The sequence below is a fragment of the Vidua chalybeata genome, chromosome 3 (genome assembly GCF_026979565.1).
Source record: "Vidua chalybeata isolate OUT-0048 chromosome 3, bVidCha1 merged haplotype, whole genome shotgun sequence".
NCBI classification, from domain to species: Eukaryota; Metazoa; Chordata; class Aves; order Passeriformes; family Viduidae; genus Vidua; species Vidua chalybeata.
In genome coordinates, this window is record NC_071532.1 from 11,590,661 (window position 1) to 11,603,100 (window position 12,440).

A 12,440-nucleotide genomic window follows, 5' to 3' on the forward strand; every position below is an offset into this window, starting at 1 on the left:
AAGGGAAAAATTGTGATCCTCTATTGATAATTTGGAAATTGTTCAAATGGAACTGATGGAAGAATATTGGCATGAATTAAAAGGAGGGTAGCATAACACTGATGCATAAAATAGCACTCTTACTCATGTATACTAGAGTTTTTCTATTTATTATGTACTATTTTCCTGATTTTTGACTCTTACTGGTATTCCTCATTCGTGAAGCTATGAAAAGAGACATTAGATCTTTTTTTTAATTTCTTGCTCCCCTTATCCCTCCCTCCTCCCCAAAAGACTCAAACTTTGAGTAGCATCCTTTTTGGTAGCTTTTTTTTATAAATTCTAGGTATAGACAAGTAAAAGACCTCCTAACTTGAGGGATGGAGGTAACAAAGTTATATGAAGATGACAAACTACTTTATTTCCCTCTTAGCCAAAACAGCTTCAATGTATTTGACCCTTTTGGTTTTCATCAGAATTGTTCACTCTACAGTATCTAGTATCAATTTTTGCAACAAGAGTATAATCCACTAAGATTTCTTGTATACAGACTGCACTCTATAAAGGTGAAGGGCTTAGATATGCTTTATCTTTGTGTAGAGAAGGCACTGCCTTAAATTATAATTATCTCGTTTACAGAGTTGCAATTCTGGGCTATTAGTTGCTCTGGAGATGTCTGGAGTGTCTGTTCAGACCAGACCCAAACTTGAAATAAAGATGAACAGCTTGTGCCTCATATAAGGACTGAGTCTCAGAGAAATATGTGAGACCTGGAATAGTGGAACAGAGCTATAAAGAACAGTTGTGCTAGTGTTTGTGCATGTGTGTGTACTTGAGGAAGTTCTGCCCATTTTACTAAAATATATTGTATTCCACATCTATGTTCTGATTGAAGTGCCAGTTCTAGATCCTTTTCATTATCATAACTGAATTTGTTATAGCTAAGCCTGATGATGACAAATAAATAAAAAGTACTGATTAGGCCACTGCCATAGGCACTGAACTTTGAATTAATCATAATATTAATTCCAGCTAATCAATTTTATATGTTGTCACGGTTTACACTGAGCCATAAACAAGGAAAACATCACAGTGATAGTTAAAATGGTATTATAAAATGCCAAACATTTAAATAATATATCTGTTTTCTTTCCATATGACAAAATAGATGCTGAATGAGACTGCAATAAAAGGGAACTTTGTCTTCAGAATAAAATGTATTAAAGTCTGTGGAAATGCAAATAAGTTTGAAATTACTGTCATTCCAGTGTAGAAGTGCTCTGATTTTATGTCTGAGGGCCTACTCTTTTCTGAAATGATTAGCATACTTGGTTTTACAGGTGGTCTTAGCCTGAAATGGATTCAGTAATTTGAATGCAAGTCATAACCTTTGTAAATGAAATACAGATATCCTGTCTACAAAATTAAAATCTTCTACTCAGGCTGTTCAGAATTCAGTGGAAATCTGAACTTCATTGTGAAATTAAATGATGTCTTATATAGCTTCTAGCTGATCTGTCCTGAATAATGCATTTCAAAATATCCTCATAGTAGTCACCTTTTAAAGTAACTTATTTCTACACTTTCTAATACTTCTGAAGTGGATTCTGATGTATCATCTGTGTCTAGAGAGTTAATAATTTTGTAACAGAGTGTATCTGACTCTTTTGTGTGAAGGAAATCAAAAGCTAAACCTAGAAAAGCCCAGCTGAGCCTGGAACAGGGTGGATGTGAGGTGGAGTTATCCCAGTGATGTCCTGCTGGGTTGCCCTTTAAACCTTGTGGGTGTCTCTTCAGAACACTGGAGCACAGGGGAAGTCAATGCTTATGCTCCAAATTCCTCTTAGTTAAGAAAATCAGCTCCTAGAATTAAATAAAATCTATTCAGAGCAGGTATAAAGAAATGAGGCATTTCTCCAGCTTAATATCCTTCAAAGGCTTATTGGGCAAGACATCTGCAGAGATCACCTTGTATGCACAAACTAGCAAAGTTCTTACAAAATTCAGGTGTTGGGACACCCTTTACTGTTATGCAGGGGCCTCAAGAGCTTCTGTTAGAAAATGGAACAGTTAATTTCAAATGTCCCTTTAGCCTGAGTTCATTCACCTTTTTGCTGATTTTTGTGAAACCTCAAAGATGGGCTTAATGTATTTTCTCTTTGTGCCAATATGTAGAAAATAAGTCTGGAATAATTCAAAATAATTCAAGATTCATGCACAGAGAGAGAGATGAAACGAAAAAATGACTGAGCTGCTTTTAAAGCACTGCTTTAAGAGAAGAAAAAGTTGGGAGATTTGATACTAGATTATAGGAATATATCTCTGTGTTAATAAGACAAATTATGCCACAAAAATAGTGTGAGGGCTGGAGCACCTCTTCTTGGAAGACAGGCTGAGAGAGTTGAGGTTGTTCAGCCTGAAGATGAGAAGGCTCCAGGGAGGCAGGATTGTGGCCTTTCAATGCTTAAGGGGGGCTTATAAGTAGGATGTGGACAGACTTTCTAGTAGGGCCTGTTGTGACAGGGCAAGGGTAATGGTTTTACCTGGAAGAGAGGGTACATTTAGGTTGGAAAAAAGGAAGATGTTTCCCACAATGCGGGCGGTGAGACACTGGAACAGGCTGCCAGAGAGGTGGTGGATGCCCTATCCCTGGAAACATTCCAGGTCAGATTGGATGGGGCTCTAAGCAACCTATCTAGTTGAAGCTGTCACTGTTTATTGCAGGGAGATTGGAGGAGATGGGCTTAAAAGGACCCTTGCAACCTAAAGAATGCCATGATTCAGTGAGGGGTTTGGATCAAGTCCTTCCAGTATCTTGATGGCAAAGGCAGGATCCTGAACAGCCAGGTACAATCGTAATTCTTTAACTCTAGTGCTGTTCTCATGTAAAATGCTTAAAGAATCATCTTTTCTTTTATGTGTAGTAGCAGGATCATGTTTTAGGGGAAAAAAAACAAACTCTAAAACCACCATGCATGCAACGTAATCTTAAGTGGTTCTCAAATGGATCTGAACAATGCACTTGATACAGGGCTGACTGTATTTCTTAATAGATAAAATAAAGATGTTTTTGTTTGTGAATATGTTGATGCATATGTAAAATTCACAGTAATTGTAGAATTCAGAAAAAAAAATCAAAGACAATATTTTTGTTTAGTTTTCCTTTTTAGAAAAAAAAGAGTCTCTGATATCCTATAATCTTTCCTTTTGGAAGATGGAAATATTCTTGCTGAAATGGCTGTGGCTTTGTCTTTCAGGGTTTCTGATTATGTGTAAAATCAAAAATTGATGATATAGCAAATTATTTTCCTCAGTTACTGTAGTGTGTAATCTTGATTTTACAGTTTTATATAACTGCAGTAAATGAAAAAAATGTTTGAACACCTTATGAAGTAAGTCTTTTCCTAGTGGCCCTTTAGCTGTAGTGATTAATTGAGAAATTTATTCTTAGTAAAAATGTGGAATGGATTCTGGGATGGGGGTGGGGGGCTGTTTTGTTTGTTTGGCATTTTGGGCTTTTTTTTTGGCTTTGTGGTAGACTAATAGGTTTTTTTTTAAGATGTATGTAAGTATACTTGGGGTGAATGTGTGTCTTACCACAGAAATGAGAGAGAGACCCTTTGGACAAAGTAAAAAGAGCAGAAGTAAGGAAGCAGCAGATGACAGCTCAGAGAAGGAAAGTGAATGGCAGGAACATGTAGCTAAGGGCAGTACCCATTCCATGTGGATTTGCCAGGTAGTCGAATGGACAGTTGTCTCTGGACATGTTGTCTAATGGTGCCTTACAGAAGTGAATTGATGGGCTGAGGGCTTCTCTGAGTATTGCCTACAGTGGAAATGCTTCAGCTTGGTCTCTCTGCCAAGAGATTTTTAGCTTTTTCGTCCTAGTAAAAAAATATATTTAAAATGTAATGATCTGACATGCAATTATTACATCTGCATTAAATTATTACTGTGGAATATTCATGAGGCTTGGATTTTTATCTTACATCTTTGGTTTATTGCCTTTGTTTAACTTCAACTTGTATTAGTTTAATTGCAAGGTGTCTAGTTGGCATTATTAGCAATATGTTAACTGCAGACCTTGATTTATATGTTGGCTTAGCTTAGATTTTTTATTTTTGTGTACTATTTCATTTAGTCTGTATATTTCTCATACAGATGTAGCTTATGATGTATCCAAATTGCAGGACTGCCATAATCTTCTCTGCCCAAAATGTATGGAGCTGCTTAAATGTTTCGGCAGCTCAAAACTTTTAGATTAAATGGTTTAATATTTGACATGGGATTGTAATTCTAACTGGTAAAAAAGTACCTTCACACAGAAAACGTTTCTTCACCTACTCTGTTCTGAGAGATTTGCTTTAAGGAATAGAAATTTCTGTGTAATCATGGTTTAATATGAGTTCCAGAATCAGCAGCATGGTTTTGCACTGAATTTAAAATGTGTTTACTGAATGTTAACACTACCACCCATTTCTGGAGAGCTGAAAGACTTGAGGGCTAGCTGCCTAATCCTGAAAGTGCTTTGCCTCTGAATGGCTGACACTCCTCTGCAGCTCCTCTGGAGCTTTCTGGCTTGTAGGTAACTGATAATCTATCCTTATGCTAATTATTTCTCTTTCAAAATTGTGCCAAGTCTGTCAGTGCCCCAAGGGCTCTGATCAGGCCCCAGCATCCCCCTCTCACCCTGCATGCAGCACCCACTGGTGCTGGGCTGATCTTCTCTGCCCAGAGAGTCCTGCAGGACAAAATCCATCTGCTGTGGGTTGCTGCCACTTCAGGAAAAGCTGAGCTACACGGTAAATTCAATCCAAGTTCTGTCAGCTTTTACAGCTTCTAACTGACTTAGGAGGGAAAAGCATGGGAACGGGATGAGTGTTTTGGCTAGAGAAACAAAGCAGCCTTTGCACTTTCTGATCACAGCCAGAAGTCCTCAAAATGTACTATTTTTTGTATATTGACACTTGTGGCTCAAATAACTGTGAGCACATCTCAGCTGGAGAGAGAACAGGGATGAGTCTTAGAAGGTTTGATTTCTCCTGTCCATTAGCTCCCTGTCCTCTGCCTGCTCCCATGTGGAAGAATCCCTGAAAAGTCTCCACAGCAGAAACGGCACCTGAGGGCAGAGAGCTTTAGTCTGTTCCTGGTTACACTGACCTCAGTGAGATCTGCTGGAGTTAACACTTGTAACTGTGGATTTTAGTTTATTTTTTTAATGTTATAATTTCAATGGACACAGTAAGTACATGGCATGTTTAGAGAATTACAGGAGTTTTCTCTGGTTCTCTTTTTTTCTTTCAGCCTTGAAAAAGTATTTAATGCCATCTAGATAGAAAGCATTTATAGATTAGAAATCATTGGTCTGACAGATTATTTGAATGAAGTTTGGTTGTTTGGTTTAGGAGGCTTTTCATCCACTTTTTCTTACGGCTCTATAAAATATTGTCAATGAAGAGATGAATCTGCAACCCTTTATTTTGAGCGTCTTTTATGAGCCTTCATTATTTACCTGAGGTCCAGCAGGATGACTCTTGTAAATCATTGTACTATAAACAGTATGAAAGAAAAGAAAGACCAGAACTTATTAAAAGCATCTCATTAATGTGTTTTCTTTTCTTTTTTCTTTACAAAGAAACCTGGGTTAAGAAAGAAACCTGTGCTAAGAAAGAAAAAGCAATGATCAATAAAACAATATTATTATTTTTACTATACTTCCCTACATTTTCAGTTACAGATGTGATCTTCTCATGTTTCATTTGAAATAACTATCATGCAGGAAATGGTCATAATTACATATGTGCGAGCAGTTCAGCTAATTGTCTGCTACTTAATTTTGGAAGCGTTATAACTATTGACATAGAACTGTCAATTTAATAATTAAGCTGGTCACTCTTAAAGGAAAATTTCATCTCTAAGATCCTACTATAAATCAAACCAGTAGGTTCAATCCCCACAAAGACTTAAAGCATGTGATTGACTTTTCTTCAGTACTGTTTCTCACATAGATTTGGTCTAATTACCAAAGTCATTAATAATAATAACATTCCTTCTGATGGATTCTTTATTATGCTGTTTAAAATGACAAGTTAACTCCAGTCTTCCCAGTCCCATATTACAAACCTCTTTAAAACCAACCCCAAGACTCATTTAGTAGACTTTTTCTATACTTTGCTCCCTGCTGTATGGGACATTCCTTGTCAAAGTCAGTCCGCAATAAATTGGTTAGCTTTACCTGCAGTAATGTGTCCCCGTGTGCTAGTCACTTTGTATCAGTCTCTTCAGAAATATATTAAAAAAAATACATAGCTTTGGAAAAAAAATTAATCTCTCCCTGCTGGTAATGGTCTTTGTAGATCTGCATAAATTGTAGGTAAACCTTAATTACCTCTGCCTATGTGTTAAGCAGATGATTTTGGTCCTAAAAGTTGCCAATCTGACAGTTTTTCCATTCAATAGATTATCTACCATAATAAATATTCCAGTGTTTTAAATAGAATATCTGTAAAAGGCTAGCAAGAACTTCCTGGCTAATTCAATAGTAACCTCTTTTATAACCTTCTCTTTCTCATGAGGGATGCTGACAGGCTGGGCTTTGGGACTTTGGAGAAATGCATTTTGTGCTAGATTGGATACTGTGGTTCATAGTTTTACTTAGGGAAAACATATCTGTATAATATTTAAGTGTTTAGTAGAAATCATAGAATAAGTTGGGTTGGAAGGAACTTAAAGATTATTTGGCCCTCTGCCATGGGCTAGGACACCTTGCACTATACCAGGTTACTCAGTGCCCCTTCCAGCCTGGCCTTGAACATTTCCTGGGATGGGGTATCCACAATCTCTATCAGCAACCTGTTCCAGTGCCTCACCACCCTCCTAGTAAGGAATTCTTTTCTCATACTGAATCTAAACCTGCTCTGTTTTAGCTTGGAGCCATTCCTGCTTGTCCTGTCACTATGTGCTCTTGTAAAAAATCCCCATCCATCTTTCCTGTAAGCACCTTTAAGGTGGTGAAAAGGTGTATTTAGATCACCCATAAGTCTTCACTTCTCCAGGCTGAAAGAAACTCTCATTCTTTAAGTCTTTTCCCATAGGAGAGATGCATGCTTACCATTAGGATACATCTTGGTTTTTACGGTGTCTGGGAGGCAGAGTTGTCTACCTGTACTGGCATTGGAAGCAGTGAAGTGTGGTAGCTTGATGTGGATACTGCTGTTAGAGCAGCAAAAAGGAATTAAATTTTTATTTAGTAAGCCTTATATTTTGGGAGGTTTTTTCTGTCTTACTGTCTCAAGATGCTGAAATCGTGCTGAGGGTTCCCTATACAATGTCGAGCTCTTCAAATACTCTCACACAGACAAGTCAGTAGCCATAACTTTGCAGAGAAGCCTGAATATTTGCATGATTTGCATCAGATTTAACACTTTTCCTGTGTCCCATATGCTGATTTTTAAATTCCCTCAAGACCTGAAATTATTTCTTACATAGTTTTAAAAATCCTTCTGCATTAATAGTTTTTCCTTGGTTGGGTCATTTGCTCAACATTTTAATGATTTATGTCTCTTATGTAGATAGTAGCAGGTACAAAGATATGTTTTAATGATATTCTGCTGCATATTGTTCACTAGAGGAGAATATAAAGCGGGGGAAATACAAAGCATTGAACACTTGGATAGTTTCCAGCCTTTTAAGTGATTCAGAGTCTTTGATGAATCACTGATTTTTATTGCTGACCTCTGCTTCTGACCTTTCCCTGACTTTACAGGTCAACAGTTCTGTTAGCAACCATGTTTCGAATAATATGCCATCCAAGGTCTCTAGATGGAATTTCTGGGTTTGGGGGGCTTTTAAATTTTTTTTTAATTTTTTTTTTGAGATGCTTCTGATTAATGGGGGTTTCTGGATTAACCCCCATTAATCTGGATTCTGGAAAAATTAGTTTTGGTTCTACAATACAAATGTGCATCTTGGCTACAGGATAAAAAGACACTGAGAGTAGAATGCACTGTACTGCCCTCTGTACTGGGCATCAGTACAGTATACTAGTGGAATGTACACAGACTTCCAGTACTTCCCTCATACATTGAAAAAACATCTCAGTCCTCCCTGTTCTTCATATGCTGCATAGGAGTTTCACTTCAAGCTTAACATACATTTGCCAACTTTTTTTCCTGTCTTCCCCCTCAAAAAGGAAAGGAACAACTGCCATATGCTCAAGGCACAGAAATTTCCATACCTACTTATGTAGGAAATACTCGAGTACATTTGATATGACTTTTTCTATTTAGTGGTGTTCTTTCTATTTCTTTCTTTATTCTGTCATTTTCCCACTTATACACCGGAAAAGCCTTCTCTGATGTGTTTATTTTAATGCACAGCTTTCTCTGTGAGCCATTTGGCTGCGTACAAGAGGGGCAGTTGCTTTAATCTCGCAATCAGAAGGCTTTGTTCCTCTCACAGTATGTTCTTGATTAATGCGAACTAATAATTACAAACAGTAGGGCCTGCAGTGTTATAACACCACGAGTGATTGGCTGGCCTGCAGGTTGACAGGCTTTTCTTAGACTCAAGAAAGAACGATACAAAAATTGCATTTCAGAGTGTTTATCTTGCCAGAATTCCTAATTGTGTTTTGACGCAATTATAGCGATGACATTTAGTAGTACTGTCGTTACAGAAACATTAACATTTTGAATGCACAGTGTTTTTCAAGGACAAATGTCTTTTCTTCTATTTTTGTTTTGAAGGTGGAAAACTAAAATTTTCAAGCACACTAAATCTTTGAAAGTGTGTTAGATTAGCATTAATAATAAAATATGGCCATGAAGAATGCCATGAACAGATATGGAAAAGGAGATTTTTCCTCTTACTAATTTGGAAAATGAGGTGTGGAATAGGGGCTCTCTGGTTGATTGGGGTTTATTGTTTTATTACTTTTTTTCTCTCCACTCATCAATGCTAAACAGGCTGAAACCCATTATATTCTGTCAGTCTGTAATTCCTGCTGGATCAATGCCTTCTTGTGCCTCAAGAATTTGATCTAGCTTTTACTAGAACAGAAAAAAAAAAAAGAAACCACTGTTGACTTAAAGCTGGGTCTGGTTAACGTTACGAAAAGAGTTAAATGCATCTGACTTTTTTACAGGTTTTATGTACATCGTAAGAGATAAAGAAGTGATGAATATTGTGGGGGTTTTTATGAAGGAAAAAATAGGAAGTTCTTAGCTACAGTGTGAGTGAACAGTTGCTAGTTGGTGATAATGTGGAACTGTGCTCCTAGTTCCCTGTGTATGTGCTCTAACATGCCTTTAGTGAAAGATGACATTTTTATTTCAAACAGTGAGCTGCTTTGTGTGCAAAGTAGCCTCGTGTGCTTGAGAAACGTCGTGAGGAAATGATTGCAGAGAGGGAGAGCACTGTAAGTTCATATCAAGCCATGTAGCACATTAGCTTTCCCTTGGAAATAAGAACTTAAAAGTGAATGCAAAATTCCTATTATTGTTACTGTTAATTAATAAAATATTCTCATAGTGAGCATATTTGGACCCGATATAGTGTTACTTAGTAGTTCATTCTAATGATAGTCAACATTGCATTAATTCATCCCTTTTTGGTTTTTTTTAAAAATGTTTTTCTCTAGAACCTCAACCTTATAAATGATCCTGTGGATGTTTTGGGGTTTTTTCCTAGCTTGAGAATTAATATGCCTTCTTACCTTTTCGTGACTATATACCCAGACCTCAAACTAATGAATACTTGGGAAGTTTTCACCTGAAATAACTTTAGTGAAGTAAAACATCAATTCCTCTAAGAAGTTTAGTTTGAAATATTTTCTTCTTATAAAATCAAGATAATTAGTATCAGAGATGATAGCATACCTGTGGAACTGCTTCTACACACTCATTTAAATTATCTTGGTGTGACTATTTTTGTGTATATGCTGGTGTAGCATCATTAACTTTGGGAGTCTCCTATTAATCACACAAGGATGAAGAAACATGAAAAATCATTGTCCCATGTTACCAGTACCAGATTTAAAAAATAGGCTTTTCTTGGGGTTTGAGTAAATACATTTTTAGTTTTATAAAACACACTTCTTATTTCTCATATTTCTCATCCTTTTTTTTTTTTTTTTTTTAGTATCCTCCTCCCAAATGGAAATCGTTAAAGGATTAGCCAAAGCTTAAAAAAATACAAAACTATAGAATTCCTCTAATTTAGAAAAATAAATGTTTTAATAAATGTGTGTTAATAAATATGAGTATGAAGGAAGAGGGATAGCTGTTAATCAAATATTAACTTGTTAATCTTGGTTGTCTTTATCAAGTCAGTGAGTTAGATGTCATCTTTATGGATTAAAATTCCAGGCCTCAAAAGAGGGAAAAAATATTACTCCCTATAACAATTGTGTGACTAGATAATGATAGCAAGCCTAACATTCTGGGGAAAAGCAAAAGCTTGAAAGTGTAGGAAAAGCTGTCATAATTGGGTATTTAAATTGCTTTAATGTAAGTTATGTAAGTATCATGTCAAATCATGATCCCAAGAGTAAACTTCTGGATGCTATCAGGTTATGTTGTGGAAAGCTTGATCAAAGAACTGCCAAGAGAAGGGGGACCTGGTTTATAATGTTACTAATGAAGATCTGGTCTTTAACAGTGATAACTAAACTACTAGAAAGCAAAAAAAAAAACCACAATTGCAGCACTTTAAATATAAAATACAATTTGGTGGACAAAACCACTGAAGTTTCTTACCTGTATGCAGAAAAAAACTGTTGCTGAGTCCATTTAAACTATTACAGGAGCAGAAGGTCCATTAGATGATTGCCATAGACTTGGAGAGTGAGGTATATAAATGGTTCATCCTTGGAAGCAAACAGATGGGCTCAGTATGGGAGAACCTAGAAGGTACCTGCTAGAAGCCTCTCTGTGGACCTTAGGATGCACATTACAACTGCTGTTGAAATGGCAGTTGAAATTTAACATATGTCACTATTAAGGGTTGTGCACTGGGAAAAAAAGCCTCCAGATTTTATATATATGAAATGGATTTTGAGATATGTTATATGTAGCAATGAGATCTAGGAGCTCTGATAGATAACTCCACCAAAATGCTGCCTTGGTGCTTAGTAAACATCAGCAAAGTAAATTACATTTTAATAAGTATATAGGAGGACTTGAACAAATTTGTAGACATCATCTTCCTATTCACTGGTCCAACACGTAAGTCATGTGTACTGTGTGATGTTCTTTATATTCCAAAATGATAGAGTTTGAAGAGCTAGTAAAAGGTAAAAAGTAAAATATAAGGAACAGCACATATATGAGGAATGGGAAGGTAGATGACTTTCTTTCCTGAAAAGTAAACTGCTGTGGAAGGAATGCTAGAGATCCGTGCAATCTTTGGTGATGTGGGGAAAAATAAATAAATGGGGGGGGGGGGGGGGGGGGGGGGGGGGGAGGGGGGCGGGGCATCAAACAAAATTTTGAACTACTGAGTTGAAAGCAATTAAAAGGAGGTAACTCTTCGTGCAGCATCTCAAGGTGGCCTTACTGCTCTTCCTGCAAAGTTTCTGGTATGCTAAAACTTCATGAGAGGTAAAAATTCACTGGAATAATTGATGGCAAACTTTATTTTTCAAATTTTTAAATCATTAATTCAAAGTGGTTTCCCCTTTCCCCCCACCAGTATCAAGATTACTATCAAGATACTGATCAGTATCAGTATCTTTCTGGGAGATCTTCCAGTATCAAGTATCATTACTTTACACTATTCCACTGCAGCTGTGTTCACCCAAGGACTCAAAACTATGATTTGTCACCCCTGTGTCTGCCTGCATTTCAGCTTACGTGTGTCAAAGCTCTTTTTTTTACCTATCTCAAAAGCCAGCACTTAAGCTGGATGACACTAGAGAGTGGAGCTCAATGAAGAGCAAGTTGTTTTACTCAGCTTTCCAGATAGGCTGGATCAACATTTTATCACTAAGCTCACACTACTAAGAGAATTCTAAAATCATTTCAGCTGTGCCCACACAATGCTGAAGAAGTGCCTGATAAAGAATTGAAAGGGGATGGATCTAGATGTGACACTGGATTACTTTGTAATTCAACTGTGTTTTAAGGAGGCACTAATTTCACTAATGTGGTTAATGTCTTGACTGCCATAATTTCTCCTCAGGGTAAAGATTTTCTGCTATTGCCTGGGCACTGATTCTATCCCAAACACTGAGTAATCCAAGTACCAAATGTTCTCATTTTTTATACCTTAGTTGTTTATTTCTACTATATATGTGGATACCTGTAAACTTATCTGTTGCTCAGATTAATTTTATTGTCTGTAAATTAAATATTAATTGGTGTGAAATTAATATTAAAAAAGTATATGAGTGTCAATGTTTTGTGATGTAAAATATTTTATAAATGTTCCTATATATGCTATATATAAAAAATTTCTTCTTT

At 36.6% G+C, this 12,440-nt stretch overlaps 1 protein-coding gene across 2 annotated transcripts in view; it reads left to right on the forward strand.

Moving 5' to 3' along the window:
* Positions 1-12,440, forward strand: part of PRKN (parkin RBR E3 ubiquitin protein ligase) — a 670,711-nt gene that overhangs the window by 283,551 nt on the left and 374,720 nt on the right. The window lies entirely within an intron of this gene.